Raw genomic sequence first — 22035 nt, 5'->3', positions numbered from 1 at the left:
CTTTTCTATGCCTGGAACTTATCATCACCTTCAACTCCCCTCAATATTTTTGGCTCCTGCTTTTGAATGATGAGACCTCAGGAGGTATATGAAATTCCTGGAGAGTCAAGACAGAGTAAGTTAGGAATAGGAGGAGGTCTCCCCATTGTGCCAGCAAATCCAAAGCACTTGGGTTACAGCAGTCCAAGATGCTCATTGAATTTTGATGATGATTTCAAGCTTGCACCAAAAGCCTGGTCCAGGCTTCCTCTAAACCAAGGCCATTTGCTAACTGGAGTTAGCAATAGTCTTAACTCCAGTTGCCTATTTCAGTTTTAATCTGCATTACTACTGACAGAAGCAGGAGAGAGAGGGAAAGCCTTCCCATCCTGCAGAGAAGGTGTCTCCAGACCAGCAGAACAAGCATGTTTCCAGCTCAAAAGCTGGAACTCCAAAGTAATACAGCAGCTTTCCACCAAGCTGCAACCACAGGTTTGCATCTGTACCAGAGTTTGGTACCGATTCCTTCAAAACCTGACATGGCATTAGCATTCCCATTACATGTAAATTGGGGAAAGTCCCATTAAGTGCTTTGAGACTTCAGGATAAAAAGAATCGTTTTAAACATACACTGCATAAGTATTAGTTGTTATTATTATTAATAGCACTAAGGATCTTCATATGGTAAATATTACTTCCTGCTTCTCACATCAGCATGAAAGGAGTGACAGCATGGAAATGTCATTGTGCAGATCTCAGCACTGGCAGCCTGACCTCAGTTCTCAGGAATTAATGCACAGCTTTAAAGCAAGTCACACCAGAAGCATATATTACTTTATGGATTTCTCTGTAAAAAAACCTACTCCTCTTTGAGGCATGGTTTAAAGACAGAGCCCACAGGACATAAATCACAGCTGCTAAAAATACAAACCCCTTTAGGACATCACTCTTGAACGCAGCAGAAATCTTCACAGGGAAAGAAACCTGCCCCAATGACAGAGAATAATCACCTCCAAAGCACGTGCCGGATGCCTGCTGGAGTTAGCAAGTTCAGAGCGCCAAGTTTCCCTTTGGATGAGATGACAAGTTCAAAAATGCAAACTAAAACCTGCATTTCCTCTCAAAAAAACAGAGCTACTTCCCCAAAGGGTGAAGTGTGTTATAAAAAATGATGTAGCTGTGCACTACTAGGGTCTCACACACAACTCCCTGGGAAAGGCTTCCCCATTCTTGCACCCCAATTACCAATGCAATCAAACTAGCACCATTAGAATTAGCCACTTAATAGTGACAGGCCAAGGGGAATGGCTTTAACCTGCCAGAGGGGAGACTGAGATGAGCTCTTAGGCAGAAGCTCTTCCCTGTGAGGGTGCTGAGGCGCTGGCACAGGGTGCCCAGAGAAGCTGTGGCTGCCCCATCCCTGGCAGTGTTCAAGGGCAGGTTGGACACAGGGGCTTGGAGCAAGCTGCTCCAGTGGAAGGTGTCCCTGCCCGTGGCAGGGGTTGGAGCTTTAAGGTCCCTTCCAACCCATGGGATCATTCCATGATTCTATGATCTCACTGCAGGTGTTTTACCACAAAACATCTGACACCTTGCTGAAAATATGAAAATTAAGAAGACTCATCAGATACTATTGCAAGAACTGCACAACACCAAACCAGACAGCATAACTGACACAAGCCTTCTCCTCCCTTCCAAACTGACTTGCATTACTCAGGGCTCAGCTCTATAGAGGCTACGGCACATATTCACCTTCAAGTCGCAGTAGAAACCCTCCAGCAGAAAACTGCCACTAAAATCTTCTAAATACCTGAGCAAAATGCATTCATTTTGGGTTAAAAGCAGGCTTTTTCCTCTGATCTAAGTGCAGTAATGCAACCTTTCTGCTGTTTACACACCTTGTCTTCATCACTCTCCTATAACAAGCACTCAGTGCGCCAGACCCTCAGCTGGTGGCTGCCAGCAGAACTTCAACTTCACAGAGATGCAGCCAACTCCAGGGATCTGGTCCATGATACACAGTATTGCCAGTTCAGAATGAAACCTTCACCCAGGCTCTAGCAGAGAGCAGTAATACTTCCTGCCCATATGCCAAGGTTGATTTGCTTAAGTGTATGAAGCATTTCATGGCTTTTAATCTTTCCCTTCCCTCCTCCTTTCCTGAAAGTCCTCAAATTCCAAAATAATGACCCAATTTGTGAAGAAAAGGTTTGCATCATCCAGAGAAACAAAGAAAGAACCTCAGTTTGATATGAAGCCAGTTTATCTATAAGTGAGGTTGGCCCGCTGCAGAAGCTCATAACAAGTGAAGCCTAACAGCTCTGATGATGAAAGGCATACAGTTGAAAGGGAAGCTATTCATAATACCTAGCCTGGACCACAAAATGACATTCCTTTCCTTACCGATTTTCCCACCCATTTGGCAAATGCTGTCCTTGCTGCATTACAATGTCTTCATAAGCACAACAAAATTGGGTTTGTCCTATGGTTTTGGTCCTTTTGTCTGGTGTTTTCTTATTTCTGCATTCGTTGCAATTAAACTGCTTGATAGCAAAAGTCACTGCCACACAAAGTGCAGCTGACATAACAAAGTTAAGCCTACAACAATTGCATAAGGCAAAAGAGAAGAATGCTGTATTTCTATTTCACAGCTGGAAGTGGAAAAGATCTTGAGAAAGCTCAGGAAAACATAAATAAAGATAAGAACAGCCATCCAAAACCCTGTGTCTCAGAGGAAATACCCTGAAGACATGATTCAAATATTCTGGGTAACAGGCAACCATCATGTTTTACCCAAGAGCAGCACTAATCCTGGCACATCTCCTGCCTTCAGCCACCTCCGAGGACACTCCTCTCGTGCACAGAGCCAGCTCATACGTGAAACTTCCTTTAGAGATGCTAGCCAGGTCCCAGAAGCAGTGAAATTACAGCAGCAGCAGGGCTTCCCCCACTTGGGTGCAATATCCCTCTGACAAAGCCCTCGTGCTCCAGAATGCCACTCTGAAGATGTCTGATTGCCGTCGTTTTGGAAATCTCAGCAATACGCTCCTGCATGGGGCTAGACATAAAGCAAATGGAACCGAGCCCTGGATAGGGAACTGTCCCAGAAAGCACCCATGCTAGACATTGTACAGTCCTGAAGCAGATGCTTCTCAAAAATGGTATCCTACTGGCACAATCCACCTCATTTCCATGTCTCATTTGAGATCCTGCGTTTCTTCCATAGTCAATAGAACAAGGCAGATGCCTTTCTGATTTGTCAGGGACTTTATGTGTCTTGTGGAATCTTCCCTGCTGACTGCTGAATACTCATATGTATCCAAAAGTAGACCTTGTCCCCATTTATACTGACTAAGGAGGGAACGAAGGCCTCGCATGAGGAATAATTTCTTATGTATGTCTTCATTTCTTGCCAACATTCTGGCTAAACCAGCCCCATTTCTTTTGGATTAAGCACAAAAGCAGTTGAAGCTTTCAACCTAACCCTGATCCCACCCTCCTAAAATGACCAGTATTGAAGCTGGCTACAAATTCTCTCCTGCCATATCTTTTCCACCTTTCTAAGTAGGTGGTCTTAATTCCTTCCCTCCTCATAACAACTCCACCTATACTTTTCTCTCTGTGACTTCAGAACTAGTTTAAAACCTCTTTCAGTTTAGTTTTTGTCTCACATCTTGAGGAAAGAGGCTTCGGGTAGCCCCATTCCCAGAGGACTTTCTGTGCTGCTTTTATTCCCTCGCCACGTTTTGAACACACAATGAGGAAATAAAAAGGAGGGAGAAAAGATGGGAGATGGCTGTGGGAACACGTGAACCTGCTACATGTAGGAATAGAGAACAAGTGTATCAGAGGCTAGAAAAGTTCTCAGGCTGGCTGTCCTTTCAGATACACACATTCAACAACCAGTGGAATATAAGAATGGCAAAGTCATCAGGAATTCACAAGTCGGGATTCTCCTGCATTTTTACACCATATTATTGTTACCTGACTAGGTAGGCTCTGTCAAAGAAACAGGCTCCAAATGTACCTACATTGAGACTGAAGACAAAACCCCACTTCGGTTGCAGCAGTAGCACAAACACAAGTAGTGTAGGAGCATCTCATATAGGCTAAGGGCTGAAGACAACCTGCCTGATCTTTCTACAGCAGTTCCCTTACAACATAAAACATGGTAACACCCTCATTAGAAATGACAGTGCCCAATATCCCTTCTGCAGACAGCAGAGCACAGAGAGCAGTGTATCTTGTACATGCTTCGCCATTCACTGAAATAGAGAACGGCATTTTATAGCACTTAAAACTGCCCCTTGAGACATGACTGCCACCCTAAAGCCCATAGCTGAAGTTCACAGCGTTCCCTAAGAGCTGTATGTGGCCTAAGGTAGAGAGGGATCAAAGAGAAGTGTTTTTAGCTATTCCCTGCTCCCACGCTCCCTCTTCAAATTAAAAGGCTGCGGCACACACGGAACACAAACAAATTCCCTGTGTTCAGCGGCACACACCACATTTCTGCCCATTATTAGATGTGACAAACAGGAGAGGGGGCAGAGCAAAGGGCAGGACACTTAGCGATCTTGTCATACAGAACTTCTCAAACATGCTCAGTGCAGTGTGGGATTACTCAAGGCTTCCCATGCGGTGGGTCAGGAACACCAGACGTGCAGCAAAACAGCTTCCCGGGAAAACGAGATGGAGAAAGAGGGAAAAATAGCCCCATACACATCTTTACAGGCACCCAACACATATGTCTCTCAGGAACACGTTCACCACTTGGGTCTTGTCCTAACTGTCACCTTGGTACATTAAAACCATGACACTGGGAAAGACTGTGTCAGGTTAATGCCAAGAATTTTGGGACAGGAATACCTCGAGTTCTCCCAGTCTTTTCCACAATAATACTCAAGATGAGGAAACACTGCTGGCACATCCCATTCACGTCCTGCTCCCCAGTGCAAACTGCAAGCTGGTTTGAGCTAGAGCATTTTAGCCTTCAATAAGCAGAAGGCAAAACCTGACAAAATGCATTCCCCCAAGCATGATACTGCCTGCAGCATCCACCAAACCAAGCTGCCTCCCCTGTCAACACTACCTGGGGTCTGGAAAGTACATGGAAACAAAGACTGTGCCATTCAAAGGAGAGGGGAAGGCTTGCCTATCCCAAGCACAAGCGGTTTCTCCTTTCCTCCTTCCCTGGGAGTGCCAGGTAGCTGCCCCACACTGTGCTGATGTTCCATTGTTTGTTTTCCAAGCGTCTTCCCAGAGCAGCTTTCCCATGCGGCAGCTCTGTTCTCACTCAGACAGCAGGCTGCATCGCTGCTGCCTTTTTGATCTCGAGGCAGAGGTGAGGGGGCTAGAGGAGGGGGATGCAGTGGGAATTCCCACCCTGACGCTATTGGTTTGCTTTCCAAGATGCTCGGCAGCACTGCACATGGCACTCCTGTGCAGCATCTTTAAGATGATATCCTCACTTTCCTCTGTGACCTTTATTCCCACTGCTTGCTTTGCTCCAAGGTTGACTCCGGCTGTAACCGATACCAGAGCATCCCCGCCCCCATGACTCCTTTGTACTGGCCCATAGGAGATCAAGATCTCCATCCTCTCAACTGTTTCTCCTGCTAACAGATGTAAATACAGAGGGAGGGGTGAAAACCCCTGGCACAGTATCATAGAATGGCTTGAGTCGGAAGGGACCTTAAAGCTCATCCAGTTCCAGCCCCCTGCATGGGCAGGGACGCCTCTCACTAGAGCAGCTTGCTCCAAGCCCCATCCAGTAATGTTTGTGTGAGCAGCTGCCCCCTCTCATGCAGTTCTTGCAACTTGCTTAACCTCAGGCAAAGCATGCCAGGGATGAAGGAGGTTGCAGGTCAACATGGCTTTCCTCACAGCATCCCCCTTTTGCTCCCTTTGCTGCCACTTTCTTCCTCCCAGTGGAGATCCCACTTAACATCTTTTCCACCAGTTCCAGCTAGGTGCCAGAGCCCAAAAAATCAATAAAAGACATATTTAAACGGCTTTCTATTAGAGAAAAAGCAGCACCAAGAGCTGTCAAAAGAAAATCTATTCACATATTTCAAAGGGATTAAGGGAAAACAAAGACAAAGCCATCAACTGAAAAAGTCAGGGTCAGGAGAGGAGAATCACATCACCAGCATCTTACATGCTCCTGGAGAAGTCAGCTCATTGCATTTCACTCGCATTTCTTCTACCTCCTAGAAAAAGGCTAATGTCTGTTGAAAAGTCTGAAGTTTAGTCTGTTTGGATTGGATTGTGCTTTTGTGACCAAGAAAGTCTTTGGAAATGCTGTGAGTTGGACCTGAGGTCTTCCAGTTGCTTTCTAGAAGTAGTGCCAATGGTAGTGTATGAGGAAGAAGAGTCAAACAGAGGTTTAGACTTACAGCTCCAGGATGGAACAGGGAGGGAAGATGGGTATAGGCTCCTTGCCATCTGAGGACATTTAGACAAAGTCTTGCTGCAGTTAATGCCTACTGATTCAGTGATGCACAGAGGAAAGCAATTAAGCCCATCTGAGTTGCTCTAGACCTGATCCAAGTCCCTGTCCTTCTGCTATTTAAGAAACCATGTTGTTCCGGTTTGTACAAATGCAGTTAATTACACTTCTTTGTCCATAAGTCTTTCTAAAGCCTTAATCAAAAGTGCATTTCAAAACCACCAAAACAACTTAATTAAACTGTGATTTCTCTGACTGTGTTAAAATGTCACCCAGTATAGAGAAATAGAGCTACAATTTCTGTAGAACTGAAGTAAAACCAAGAAAGTTAGAGTGAAGGCCCCTGATTTCATGCTGAATTGCTTCAAAGAGTTTGCACATTACCACAAACCTTTTGATCATGATTAAACTTCTACAACACTGACCAAGATTAGCACCAGTTTACAAACTGGTTTTCCTCTCAAATCCTCAAAATGCATCTTCTTTCCTGCTGAATTTTCAAATGCTTGGTATTTTCCTTGCAGAACTTTCTAGAAAATCCACCACTGGCTCAGCGTTTCCTTACAGCTTTTCATGCTGAATTATCATTGCGGTCATCTTGAGCAACTTCAACTTATGGAAACTGGTCAAACCACACCAAGTCACACCTACAGTTATGCTGGATATAGATACCCAAGCAGACAATAGCTCACACCAGGCGATGTGTGGGAGGAAGTGGCTAGAGATGTTCACAGACATTATTGCCACTTTTAGAAACCAAGCAGGGATCTAAATAGATCCAACAAATGCAGTTGAAGATCTATGTGGCTTTGCACGGGAATTCTGTGGCAGAACTTCAGATCAGCATTTCAAGTGGAAAACGAAGTAACTATCATAGTTTGTTGCTAGCTTGCAAACAGCCCGTTTCCCCACCATCAATATTAAGTGTATCCTGAGCATGTTTGTGCTGTACCCACTACAGCCACAAGGGGAATAAAACCCTAGTAATAAAAGAGTCCCATTACCAAATACCATTATTAAAACCCATCAGAAAACAACCAAACATAAGGCAAGGAGAACAAATAGGTAAATAAATAAGAATAAGTCAATTACGTTCCATATCCAAGCCATCCCAAGAAGATGCTGTATAAAAAGGCCTGGTTGCACCCACAGCACCACACGCCCTCGTGGTTTCATCCCAGATCTTGTAACATCTGGTGCTTTTCAGGAAGCCCCAGAACCTGCAGGCAGGTGACTCACCCAAATCTAGGTTCCCTATAAAAAAAGAACACGTGCCATAAAAAGAAGTTCCTAATTCTCAGTTGCAAAGAAAACCTTGAAATAGGCAGCGCAGATGGACCTGAGAGCTCATAAACATGACAACACATCCAACCACTTAAAAACCAAAACCAACAAACAAGGCAGCAAAAAACAACCCATCCTCATGAGCTTTCTGAGGAGTGACTCACGAACGTTGAGCACTTAAAGCTGGCAAAGATGTACAAACTCCTTGTAAAGACTCACAGCAAGGAGACCTCAGAATTCCCAAGTCATAGACACCACTTAGGCTCCAGCAAGCAGAAAACAGTTGCTTTTCTGCATGCTTCTTTCCACAACTCATTCCCACTTCTGCCAAGGTCTGGTGTAAGCCCTGATACAGGTCCCTGGTCGATGCACCCCCAAGCGGGGTATGGCAGTCCTCCATACCATGCATCACAGTCCTTTTCCTGGAGAAGGAAAGGAACTGACTGTTCACATAAGACAACAGGGATTTACCAAGGGAGCAAGACTGGGACATGAAGTCATCAATACCATTTTCCTGACTATTTCAAAATGCAGCCACTTTTGGGAGAGGCCCATTGATTCCTACTCATAGCAAGTTGGACAAACAAGAGGAACAGTTGACAAAGGTTTGTTTTACACACAGCGTGCTCCATCTGCAGCATTGGCTCCTTCTCCTCAGCATGTCCACAGTCTATATCTTATGTTTTCCAACAAAATCCCTTTTTGTGCTTTTTCCTCCTGCTAGGAATAGCTTCCAACAACCATCTACAAAGTGACTTCATTGTTTGCCTTCAAACCAGACTTCAAAGTCTCCCCAACTGTCATGCAAACAAACAGCTTGTCATCACTTAAATGGCTGTTTTCCTGACAGAGGTCCATAGAGCAACATTCTCATCAACTCCTTACACATCCCCATCTGGCTATTTCTGTTACTTCTTGCTTGCTTTGGAAGTGGTCTGAAGATAGGACCATTTTGTTCTGTTTCAATGCCTTCCCTGACATCCTGGACCATGACTAAAACTCTTTGGCCTCATGAAACAAGTACCAAATTCCAGGAAAATGCTCCCATTCAGAGTGATCTATGAATGTCTGTAGACACTTTGCGTATGTTACTAATAAGAACTGGGAAACTCTCTTCATTTGCTCTTATTTTCAAAGACACATGGTAGCTCCCCAACTGATATATAACATGACTTGGGACACATCACCATGACCTTTACAAAACAAACAAAAGAGAATAAATCTGGAGTCCCAAAGTTAAACCATTTGGGTGTTTAATGGGCCGAGTGCTGGACACAAGTGAACTATCACCCATACAGCTGGGTTTTGATACCAGTTCATCTGCAAGACAAAGGCATGGCTGCAAAATACTGCATGTTTTATTTTGGCACCTGGCATAGGAAATTGTGCTTGCAGGGACTTCAAGTCACTATTTTCCTAAACACTCATGAGACCTATTCCCACCTCTCAATTAATTCAGCTTAGGGCTCACAAGGAGGCTGTTAACTCAGTGGAGCAGTTCATCCACCTACAAGGTAGGGATGATACCTCGGTCGTAGCTGTTAGGAAGGGAAGTTCACCTCCATTTGGGATATATTATTTGATGACAGAAGAGGAGGGGAAAACCCTGCCACCATCTCTCTCCCTCTTTTTGGGGTGTTTTTTTGTCTTGCTTTTATCCTGTCTACCAACATCACATATTTAGCTGCATTTGGGTAGTGTCATGCTGGATGCGTGGAACAAGCCCACAGCGCTGTCTCCTTTATGCCCAGTTAGCATCCTCAGCTATGTGTGTTCTCAGGAGGCTCTCTGCCAGCTCTGTTTGTCCCAGCCACGCAGCAGGTTGGTGGCAATTTACCTTCTCTATGTCACCAGCTCTGTTTGCACCTTTTTCAGCCCTAAGCTATTTAGGACAGGACTTGCTTCTCTCTCCTTCCAGCTGGAGGCAGGAAGATCTCAAAGTCATTAGATACTCTTGTGGTATATTGAAATAACAATGAGCAGTTTAAAATACATTCTATTCCTTCAGCTCAACACAACAGTATACAATAATGAGATAAATTATGGCAAAGTGAAAAAATACAATCATCAAAATAAACCACGAAGGCCCCACAGGGACAGGAACGTGCATTTGCAGCTCTCATTTCTCCCCCAAAAGCCACGGCTCCTGTCGACTAAAGTTGACACACTTGTGCTGCTTTTAAAAGACAACCCGTTTCTCGGAGGTATCATAACAGTTTGTGATCTTGCAGTTGCTATGGCAGCTGCTTGTGTGTTGAGCAACAAAGTACTGTGTGTAGTTAGATAAATCTGCTTAAGTTATATCTGTCCCAAGTTCCCAAAGCTACACTAAGTTATTATGCACTCTTAAAAAAAGAAAGAAAACAAGGAATGCAAATTGAAGAAATGTGTTTCAACATTGAACAACGGTGTATAGAAAATATTGTCTCCATAAACCTTGCCTTCCATGGAATTGTCATTGTGTACCTTTGCTCACTTTCTTGTGACAAATTCCTACTACGCGATTGCCAAATACATGTAATTTATTCAAATAACCCGGAGTGCTATTAGGATGAGATCTCAGTACAATAAAAACAACTGCATGATCTCCGTGCATGTTTTAAAGTTCAGTAACACAACAGGATTTCTCTCCCACATTTGGTATGCATTTGCTACAAAATATGATGTTCTAATACAAAATCAAATGCCCCGAGATGTACCACTTTATCGCTCTATGTCTTTCATCTCCTGCCTCTGAGAACCACAGCATTCCGCGGAAACAGACCTCTATTATCATACCCCAACCATACAGCAAATGCACATTGCCCTCCACTGAATATAGCACTCAGGCCCTCCATTCCCTCCATCCCATTGCTTTTCATAAAGGACTTCCTGCAGGAGTGCAGATGATTTGCACTTCATTTGCATACTACAGGGAGAAGCTGTAGCACACTCCACAAGTGCTTCATTTGCTCCAGTTGCTCGCTTTATCTCAGCAGGGATAACCAGCATATGAGGCAAGGGTCTTTTCCAGGTGAGACTTATCTGCCAGCAACCAGCTGAGGATTTTTCATTGTAAGGAATTACCTGTTTCTTGCAGTGATACCTAAGCACAGATCTATCCTGAGAAGACAGCAACAGAAAACCCAACCCGTTTTACAAAGGCAAAACAATAGATGCAGAGACTGAAGAATGAGCCCTGGATAATGAACCAAGAATCGTCATCGCTGCAAAACTACTGATGTTTAAGTGCTCAGTTCAGTAACACACAGAACACCAAGCCATCATTTCTGATTTCCACACCAAATTCCTTTCATATTTCACAGGCAAGAGAAGCCACCACATTCACCACTGCGGTTTCTGTTAGCCTAAAATCATCTGCACTAGCAAAACCTGGCAGTGCTAGAGTCACAGCCACTGATATTGCAGACACAAGGGAGGAGTTCTCCTCATCATGAAGAGGGATGGTACCTCATCCCTTCTAGTCACAGGCACAACATTCCCAGAGGTGAAGGCAGAGCTTCAGCCACCAGCTCATCAAGGAAGGAACCAGCAGGCCAGGCCTGAACAACAGTTTCAGAAGCACAGATCTTTGGAGCAGACATCACAGAATTCCAACCTGGTTTGTGCTAGAAGGGACCTCAAAGCTCCTCCAGCTCCAACCCCTGCCACGGGCAGGGACACCTTCCACTAGAGCAGCTTGCTCCAAGCCCCTGTGTCCAACCTGCCCTTGAACACTGCCAGGGATGGGGCAGCCACAGCTTCTCTGGGCACCCTGTGCCAGCGCCTCAGCACCCTCACAGGGAAGAGCTTCTGCCTAAGAGCTCATCTCAGTCTCCCCTCGGGCAGGTTAAAGCCATTCCCCTTGGCCTGTCCCTACAGGCCCTTGTCCAAAGCCCCTCTCCAGGTTTCTCGTCAGCCTCCTTAACTATTGGAAGGCTGTTATAAGGTCTCCTTAAAGACCAGGATTTGAGCTGTAGGAGCCAAAGAAGGATACCAGTATGATTTTGAAGACATCCTTTCCCCACCTAACACAGCGTCCCCAGTACTGAACTCAGTGAGACTAAACCCAGCAAGGCTAGCTCTGCCCTCCCCAAGGCTCCCTCCAAGACACCCAGTGCAAAGGAACTTCACCTTTTACTCTCCTCCGCTGACACCACAGAAGGAGATGAAAGCCTTGGCTTTATTTTTACATGTTTATGACTTTTCCCACCCCTCCGCTAGCACACCGGCGGCATTTCCTACCCCCACCGACCCCACAGGAATGCCGATGCCCCCAAGGGCAGGGTTATGGTTACCGCAGCAACACTGCCTCCAAATTCCCTGGCCTCCATGCACGTAACTCATTAACCTTATCTTTTAATTGCTGGATGCATTTCAGGGTGCCACACGGGCTTGTTGTGTTTAAGTAGCTTTGCAGAGGAGGAAGAGTCACTTTGACAGGCAGCGTTTATGCACATTAGGGCTATTCTCTTCATCACCCTGCCACTTGACCTGCAGCACAGAGCAAGAGCCTTCCTGCCTGCACCACCCCAAATCCTCCCTGCTGAAGCCTCCTGCCTTCCTTTTGCCGCATAATCCTACCTAAAGCAATGACCACTCTGTTCATCCCTTTCTTTCAGTCAGTCGGAGGCCCCATGCATGGACAAGATGGGCTCATTCCGTCTCCCATCCAAGCCCAGTCAGAAGGAGCATCTTTCTTACAGAATCAGGTCCTACAAGTAACAAGCCGCACAGCACACATGGCTTAGCCCAAGGATCTCCCTCAACAATCTATTATAGCAAAGAGCTCTCACAATAGTCCTTGCAAGGCTGGCAAAGTAATAAAGCAAACTCTGCTTCCTATACAAGGATGCCAAGAAGTGAGGCTGGGACCTGCCCCCTTCAATTACCCATAAAGCAGCATAAATGCTCCATCCCTGTCAGCGTTCAAGGCCAGGTTGGACAGAGCCTTGGGTGCCATGGTCTAGTGCCCCCCATGGCAGGGGGGTTGGAACTGGATGATCTTAAGGTCCTTTCCAACCCAAACCAGTCTATGATTCTATGATAAAACCTCGCCTCCTCCCACCAAACCTCTCACAGCTCCCATCCAAAACCACGATGAGAGAAAACAAACCACATCCCTCCTGTTGATCCCAAACCTCCCGAGGCACGTGACTCCACCAAACACTCCTTGTTTTCAGCATGCCCCCCCTGTATAGGACTTCAGAGATTAAACGCCTACTTTAACCCCAGGGAGCCTTGTGCACAGCTCCTTGGGCTTGGGGACTATTAGAGCTGGAAATTGATTTTGTTGGCTCTGTAATTTTCTTGACCATATCCAGGTCAAGAAACCACTCCTATTCCTCCCCCCCCCCCTTGGCCACTGTATTATGAGCACATGGGGGAAGGGGACAGTGGGAGGAATCTATTTTATCTGCTGACCACTTTTCACTTGTTTATCCTAGAAAATAGCAAACATATTCCCAGAAAACAGCATGACACTACCTGCCATCAGCACCGGGTTGGAGAGCTCTTTGTTCAGGAACTTTCCACAGCTGACAAAGAGCAGCTTCTGCCAGTAAAGGAACCTGAACCAATACAGAATCATAGAATAGTCAGGGGTGGAAAGGACCTTAAGATCATCCAGTTCCAACCCCCCTGCCATAGGCAGGGACACCTCACACTAAACCATGGCACCCAAGGCTCTGTCCAATCTGGCCTTGAACACTGCCAGGGATGGAGCATTCGCAACTGGGCAACCCATTCCAGTGCCTCACCACCCTCACAGGAAAGAACTTCTTCCTTATATCCAATCTAAACTTCCCCTGTTTCAGTTTTAACCCGTTACCCCTTGTCCTGTCACTACAGTCCCTAATGAAGAGTCCTTCCCCAGCATCCCTATAGGCCCCTTCAGATACTGGAAGGCTGCTCTGAGGTCTCCAGGCAGCCTTCTCTTCTCCAGGCTGAGCAGCCCCAACTTTCTCAGCCTGCCTTCATATGGGAGGTGCTCCAGTCCCTGATCATCCTCGTGGCCTCCTCTGGACTTGTTCCAACAGTTCCATGTCCTTTTTATGTTGAGGACACCAGAACTGCACACAATGCTCCAGGTGAGGTCTCACAAGAGCAGAGTAGAGGGGCAGGATCACCTCCTTCAACCTGCTGGTCACATTCCTTTTGATATAAAGATATATGATCTTATTCACAGTTACTATGACCAGTAACTCCTCACTGAACCATCTAAGTGTACAATGCTAATGCAGTATTACACAGGAGCTACTTCCATCTGCTGGTTCTCAATGCTCCCACCACAGTTTGGGATTATCAATGTATTGCCCTATGCTATTATTGTAAATAACAAATCAATGTATACTACAAAAACTACCATTAAAGAAGCAGAATTCATTCCTATCTCATTACTAGTGTCTACAATCAAGGCTGTGTTTTCTCTATGATAAATAAACCCCTCAGCTGTGTTGAGGGTAGACAGGTCACACCAGCTTAGAAAGTTCCAGATGTAAAGGTGACTCTCAACAGCTCTCTTTGGACACTGCCAGTTTTATTCCTAAGGAAATAGAGGACCAAATGAGAGAAGATACAATCTATAAGCTAGTTAAATCTGGCTGCCTCTGTTCCCATTTATGTCCACCATCCTGATAGGTCTTCTTCCCTACTTCTAGATGTCCTGGACAATAAATATTTACAGGAGGGTCTCTAGGGCATGGCAAAGCCTGACAGAAGGGTTACAGATCATCCCTCAGCCCGCAGCACCCCACAGAGGGATGGATCTAGTAGTGCACAGGATGTGCGAGGCAAGGGCAAATTCTCAGTGCCCAGGTCTGTTAAATCACGCCTCCTGTACTGATTGTTTTAGATGCCAGCACAAGGGCACATAAACCATGTGCCCACCATACGTTTCTGAAACTGGGCTCAGAAGGGAGGAGACAGAAGCAGCTGAGTCAAACCCACTTGAGAGAAAAACCCAAAATCACCACGAAGGAACTATTCCAGCTGACAGAACCCCACCTCTTCTCAGATGTCTACAAAGAGCTCGCAGACCAAACAGGATCCTGCAGCCTTCGCTGGGCAAGGTATTTAACAGGAACTCAATGCATGTGGTAGGATGGGGGAGAGAAGTGGAGCAAATACAACAATCCCCGTTAAAAGTCATTTGCACCACAGATAAGAAGCTGCAATAACTCAGCAGCGATCAAGGTGGAGTGGGAGAAATGCAGCAGCCAGGTCTGGGCTCCTTCCGCAGCCTATTCTGGAGTCACTGTGGGCTGTAAAGCAAATAGCAAGAAACGCAGCATTATCCTTTCGGGTTCCATTTACACTGGGAATGGATGGGTTGAACCAGGGAGACAAACTTTGATAGGCTGATAGCCTGGCATTGCCTGTGTTATAAAAGCAGAGCCTGAGCGTGCAGGGAAAGCACTAGGAATATACTTCCCTGTGTTTGCTATGAAGAATAAGCAGTGGAAAAAGACCACTCTGCCTAACGAGCCTGCCTGCTCCATTCATCCCCTCCTCTCCCTACCGTCTCCACATCCTTCCACCTCCCCACCCGACCCCTCACAAATCCTCTAGCTGTCTCTCAAGCTCCTTCGCACACCCTGCTTCACTGCCCTCACTTGGCAGCCTCCCCGTTCACTGCACTCAGCAGCGAGCAGCTCTGCCTGTTCTCACGTTAGACGTAGCTTGTGGTGGGCACTTCACCTCCTCAAGCAGTGCACTCCCACCGACCCCAGCTCAGGAAGTCACTTGAGCATGACCAAGTGGAACCAGCTCCCGTCCCAGAAGGAGCCCAGGAGGGAGGGAAGGGAAGCGGTGAGATTTCCATGGGGCACTTCACTTCTGTGGGTCAGTGCTGAGGCAGACACTCTCCAGCAGAGCTCCCGGCAGGACTGGGGCCCTGCCTTCCACAAATCTTCACGGTCAAAATGCTCCCAACTCTTTGTTTCAAGCCTCTCTCACACTTTGCCCTTTGCAGAGACGCGATCGCATTCCTCTTTTTCCACCACCAAAGTTATGAGAAGCCTTCCCTTCTACCATGAGCCCATTCCTAAACTTAAACCCCACACAGCCCACAGGGAAAACCCTTTGGAGGTGGCCATACTGTCCCTAGAAGAAACATATGACACTAAACACATCTCTGCCTATTTGGATGGAGCAGCAGAGACGTGATGTGTGCTCTTCGTCTGTAGGGATACCCCATTAACCTGTTTGCCTATTTTCCAGCAGCCATCCAACAGTCTGATCACCAGAAGGATTTTCCTATAATAACCTCTAAATCCTCTCCCACCTGCCTCCTGCTAAAGTACTCCCTGTCCATGCAGAGACACACACTCTCTCTGCCCACTCTTACTGCTTGTAGTCATTTGGACAAATAGTCTTCAGCTACCTGCGAGATTAAAGGAATCAGTGCTCAAACCTCACTTTTATAATGAAACATAAATTGCCCCACAGCCCTCGGTATCTGAGTGACAGCCTGCGCATTACTGCTTTCCCAGCCAGGCACTGCCTCCTCAGCTGTAAAATGGGGCAATCGCACTTCTCCCATCTGAGTGACAGTGTTTGCAAACAGGCAAGAAACGACTCGAACAGCAGCCAAAAGGGAGTGCTCTATTTGCATGCAAATTCATGTAAAAAATTAATCCTCACGTGGTCCCAGGAACATGATGCATACAAATACATTACTGCAAGGCTAAGAAATTTAGCCGGAGAAATGCATCTACACTGATGGGGCGAGTGGGGGATGCCTGACAATGCACTTTCCTTTAACTGTTAACTCCTCGTCCGAAAGCTAATATAGAGCCTTAATTTTCCATTGGCGCTTTGGCTGCAAGAGAGCAGGGGACAAACAGGAATGGCAAAGGCAATCCATTTATTTCCCCCTCTCTTCATTCCTTGGGTCAGCTACTCCCTCCTCCCTGAATCAGTGCTAGACCTGCTTGAATAGCTTGAGAATGAACCTTCCACAAAGTGTGGATTTACTTTTACTAAATCCTCTAAGTATTAAAGCTCTTCACACCATTTGGTCTTGAAGCGATGCAAGAGCGAGGTGTGGACACCAGTGACAATAAAGAACCATCTGGCAAAGTGAACTCCAGGCAAACAATGACAAGCACAAGTGAAAAGAATTGCAAGGATTTCCACAAACATGTGAAATACTATAAACCGTGTGACTTAGCAGCTTCCTCCTCCTAGCAAGTAAATAAACATGTCTGCAGCAGGCTGTTTGGTGCTGTCTTTTATATGAGCTGAGAATACACAGAGACTAACCCCATTTGCATTCTGCCTTTAAAAAAATATATGCAGATTGGGGAGCAAAAAAGGGGGGGGGAAAGGCAAGAAAGAAAGAAAAAAAAATAAGAACTAACCAGACTTCACTTTTTCTTGGTTCTTTACTGTCAGGGTGATGTACTGGAAGTCTTTATTTCTTTCAGCTTGGGCCCCTCAGTAGTTCATTCTCCTTCCAGCCTGTTCTCATGCCTTTCTTATCACCTGCTGAGGCCTTGATCATGGACAGAGCAGACAAGCAGCAGGGGACAATTAGAGAGGAGTTCAGACTTTGATCATTTGACCATATGTGAATACAACAGCTGACCACATGTTTTAAAAGACAACTAACTTAAAAGTATTAAAAAAAAAAAAAAAAAAGAAAAAGAAATCACAAAGCGGGCATAGATACTTAAATTTACATTTTAATTATCTGGCACAATGGCGCATTCAACTTTGCAGAATATGGAATTTGTGTCCTCAATGTACACATCTCCACACGGAAAACCAGCGTTTTTCCTGCTTCTCCAGAGCCTCAAGCAGCACAGTCTCCCTAAAACAAATATTTGGATGATTTTAAAAGAAATAAGCCAGCATATCTATCTAGTAACCTGCAGTTCCTACTGACAGATGAATTCACAAGTAATTCCTGCCCTGCAGACAGCCCAATTGAAATGGAATAACCCAGTATTACTTTACAGCTAAAAATACCATGTATATAACAGCCCACAGACGCAGAGCCCTGCAGTAATTACATTGGTTTTTTCAGACCCTCTCTGCTCGCCTTTAAAACTTACTACACCAGGGTTTAATTGTTCAGCTTTGTAGGGACTCGGTTCTGGCTACATTTTCCTTTAAGAAAAGGGGGGAAATAAATCTCCATTTGCACAACCCTGTTACTTTGGTTAAATCTTTAAGTTATCAAAGCAGAACGGGTCCGGTTGTGAGCAGTTGAACTGCAACCGCCTGACCCCAAGGACTTGGAAAATATCCTTGTTGTATACAATAGAAGCTTTATCATCATTTGCGGAGATACCCCATCCACTTATCTTCTGCACCTTCCAGCTAATTAACATATTCATGAAATGGCTATTTACTCTCAAATAGGAGGATAATAGAAAAATAACACTAATTGTTTTGACGGCAGTTTGCTGAGGAGTTAGAGGCAACAAATGTTCCTTTTGTAGTTGGGGAAGGCAGAAACGATCCTGCCCTCAAACACTTCTGACTTCCAGCTTCCCTTTCTCTCTGGATTTTGGACACCACCAAGGAAAAACTGTGGAATCAGTGAAAAGAGAAGGATCTACAAAAGGATAAATCATAGCTGGTTTTGTTTGGGTAATAATTGCTTGCACGTTTTTATTACAATGCAAACCACAGAGCCTAACAACATTGCGGAGAATGAGATGCAATGTGTTTTGCAAAGTACAGGCAGCACTGTGCCACATGCTAACTAAATAAAACAATGATATTTAATAGAGCATGAAGGGTGTGTACATTGTTTTTTAAGAGACTTACAACAAACAGGCTTTCAGAAAGCTATTTTTCACGTTTTTCTGGCTAGACTCTAAAATGTCTCCTTCTTGGCCCAAGTCTGCTCCTGATGAGGACAGAGGGATGAATGCTGACAGCAGGGCGTTGGGCTCAGCCTCTGCCTTACAGCAACAGCAATGACCCATCCATGTGAAGGATCAGAGCCTCCAGGGAGGAGGACACGTGCTGGGCTCATCACTGCACCTCCTGTTAACCTCAAAACACCATCAGCATCCTCAGTTCCACTTGGTGCAGCATCACTCGGTGCAGCATTGCACCCAGATGCCCATCAAGCAATGCCTTGAGGTGCCCTCACAGTATCACAGTATCACAGTATGCTGGAGATTGGAAGGGACCTCAAAAGATCATCTAGTCCAATCCCCCTGCCAGAGCAGGAACACCTAGATAACGTTACACAGGAATGTGTCCAGGCGGGCTTTGAATGTCTCCAGGGAAGGAGACTCCACAACCTCCCTGGGCAGCCTGTTCCAGTGTTCCGTCACCCTCACTGAGAAGAAGTTCCTTCTCAAGTTTAAGTGGAACCTCTTGTGTTCCAGCTTATACCCATTACCCCTTGTCCTATCATTGTTTGCCACTGAGTAGAGCCTGGCTCCATCCTCGTGACACTCCCCCTTTATATATTTATAGACACTTATAAGGTCACCCCTCAGTCTCCTCTTCTCTAAACTATAAAGACCCAGCTCCCTCAGTCTTTCCTCATAAGGGAGATGCTCCACTCCCTTAATCATCTTGGTTGCCCTGCGCTGGACTCTCTCCAGCAGCTCCCTGTCCTTCTTGAACTGAGGGGCCCAGAACTGGACACAATATTCCAGATGGGGTCTCACCAGGGCAGAGTAGAGGGGAAGGAGGACCTCTCTCGACCTACTAACCACCGCCCTTCTAATACACCCCAGGATGCCATTGGCCTTCTTAGCCACAAGGGCACAGTGTTGGCTCATGGTCATCCTGTCGTCCACTAGGACCCCCAGGTCCCTCTCCCCTACACTGCTCTCTAGCAGGTCGTTCCCCAACCTATACTGGAACCTGGGGTTGTTCCTGCCCAGATGCAGGACTCTACACTTTCCCTTGTTATATTTCATCCCGTTATTCCCTGCCCAACTCTCCAGCCTGTCCAGGTCTCGCTGGATGGCAGCACAGCCTTCTGGCGTGTCAGCCACTCCTCCCAGCTTAGTGTCATCAGCAAACTTGCTGATAGTACACTCAATTCCCTCATCTAAATCATTGATGAATATATTAAATAATACCGGTCCCAGTACTGACCCTTGAGGCACTCCACTAGTTACAGGCCTCCAACTAGACTCAGCCCCATAGACTACAACTCTCTGGCTTCTCTCCTTCAGCCAGTTCGCAGTCCACCTCACTACCTGGTCATCCAGTCCACACTTCCTCAATTTAGCCGTGAGGATGCTGTGGGAGACTGTGTCAAAGGATGCTGTGGGAGACTGTGTCAAGAGCAGCAAAGGCCACTCCAGCAAACAGCCACCTCTCACATGCTTTTATCTCTACTGGATGCCAGAGCCAACCTTCAGTCCACCTCGGACCCACCTTAGCCACAGCAACCCAACCATGCAGGATGGAGACATGATGGCCATTACAATGGCATGTTGGATCTCCGTGCCCAGGATTCGGAGCCAGAAGAGTAGGAACACAGCATGCAGCTGGAAAAGGGGAGTAAGCTCAGAGAATCAAAGAGGAAACCTCTCCAAGCCTGGCAGCTTATCAAAAGGGAAACATAACCAGTGTGATGTTTGTCTGCAGCACACCAGGCCTCTTTACTCACAATATTAGACAATATTAAAGCCAACCAAATATGCGTTATCAGCAAGTTGGGCACTTGGTTTTCAGCCTGAGGCTGGGAGGCGAGTGGCAGAGGGTTTCTGGGCTTTCCCAGGTTATCCTGGAAGGAATTTGGGTTTGGTTTATACCCAAAGTTCACCTCCTCAGCACCTCACAATGGCTCCAGCACTCCGAAGCTATTGTTCTCCCTCAGAATCTTCCTGCACCTAAGGGCTCTCCCCCATAAAATATGAATGCAGTATTAATTAAATATAGATGCAATTTCCTCCTCCCTTTTCTCCTTAGCTGCTATCAAGAACATTAGTGCAAGTGCCTAAGGAAATCCTTGCTAACAGAGAACATCTGCTGCACTAATTAGGCACCGTGGTCTATCAGCCAGGCATGGGCCCAGGAACCAGGCACCTGACTTCTCCCCTCGCAATTCCCACATTCCCAATGTGGCTCCAGCTCATCCTCACTCTCACTCAACTCCAAGCACAGGAGAAAACACCTCTGGCTTCGAAAGAATGGGATGGGATTACCACTGACCCCCAATGGGTTTTGATGCAGTTCCTTAAGCGCACCAAGCGTTGTCTTGATACTGAAGGCACTGCTCATTGTTCAGGTTTGAAAAGCACGTGGAGCTACGTTTGGCAGCACTGCTGTCTTTGGGAAATGGTAACAGAAAGTGATTGCCAAGGAATAGCATCGCTGCGTCTGAGCTGCCAAAACTCCTGCCCCAGACAGTCTGTTCAGAGAGCAAAACAAAGCGAACCCTGAGCTGGTGGTGGCTGTGTTTCGGACTGCTGGGCTCCATCGCCGCTTTGGAGTCATCAAGAAGAAGAGGGCAAATCCTTCCTAAGAGCTGCAGAATCAGTGAGCAAGAGGGAAGGATCCTGCTGTTAAAAGATCTTTTGCTTTCACTGTCAAACTAAGGGGATTCCAACCTTCATCTCCATCATGGCTGGGCAACTTGGCAGAAGCTTTTACCTCTAAAATTGTATCACCGGGTCAAAAAGGATTCAATCTTGAAGAGGCCAGAACAGGGACAGTGCATGACTTGGACCTCAAATCCCACTGGCTACAAGACTATGAGCAGGGAGACCTTCACGCCCAGATGTGATGCCATTTTTGGTACCATGCATAAGCAGCCCTTTTCCATCACCACCACCACCTGCTCCCAGTTTAACCAATTACCATTTAAAGTCCTCCATCTGTACAATAGGAGCAATAGTACTTCCTGACCTCACAGGTATGCCTGTGTGTCTGCATGTGTGAAGATAAATATATTAAAGATTGGGAGGCATTGAGGTCCTGGACCAATGGGAGCCATATAAGTGCCAAGGAAACTAAGACAAATGAGGGCCATATAAATAGATGGCTGGAGAGCTGCAGCCCTGAGGCTACAGGCAAGAAAGGGGCAGAGACTAAGGCAGAACCGTGGGAAAGAGCCATTTGAAGTACCTAACAGAGCCCGGGAGTGCCAAGGGAATGTGCAATAAAGCCCAGCTCCCTCACACTGGGAAAAGTGCTGACACCCCTGCCATCAGGAGCCAGCCCATGGAGGAAGAGGTGGGGTTGTCAAAATAAGCCTGGCTTTAGATCAACAGCTGGATAACGGAGCCCACTCACATGCAGGAGGCCTCCCATGGCTTCTGGAGGGATAATGAACTGCTGCACTGCAAGCAGCACTTAGCATAGCTAGGTCCTGGGCTCACCTGGCGCTAACCCCTCCTCTTGCTGCACAGTTTGAG

This window comes from Pezoporus occidentalis, unplaced genomic scaffold (genome assembly GCF_034315485.1).
Source record: "Pezoporus occidentalis ecotype Australia unplaced genomic scaffold, CSIRO_AGI_Poc_V1 ctg30, whole genome shotgun sequence".
In the NCBI taxonomy this organism is placed as follows: Eukaryota; Metazoa; Chordata; class Aves; order Psittaciformes; family Psittacidae; genus Pezoporus; species Pezoporus occidentalis.
This window is presented reverse-complemented; position numbering follows the sequence as displayed.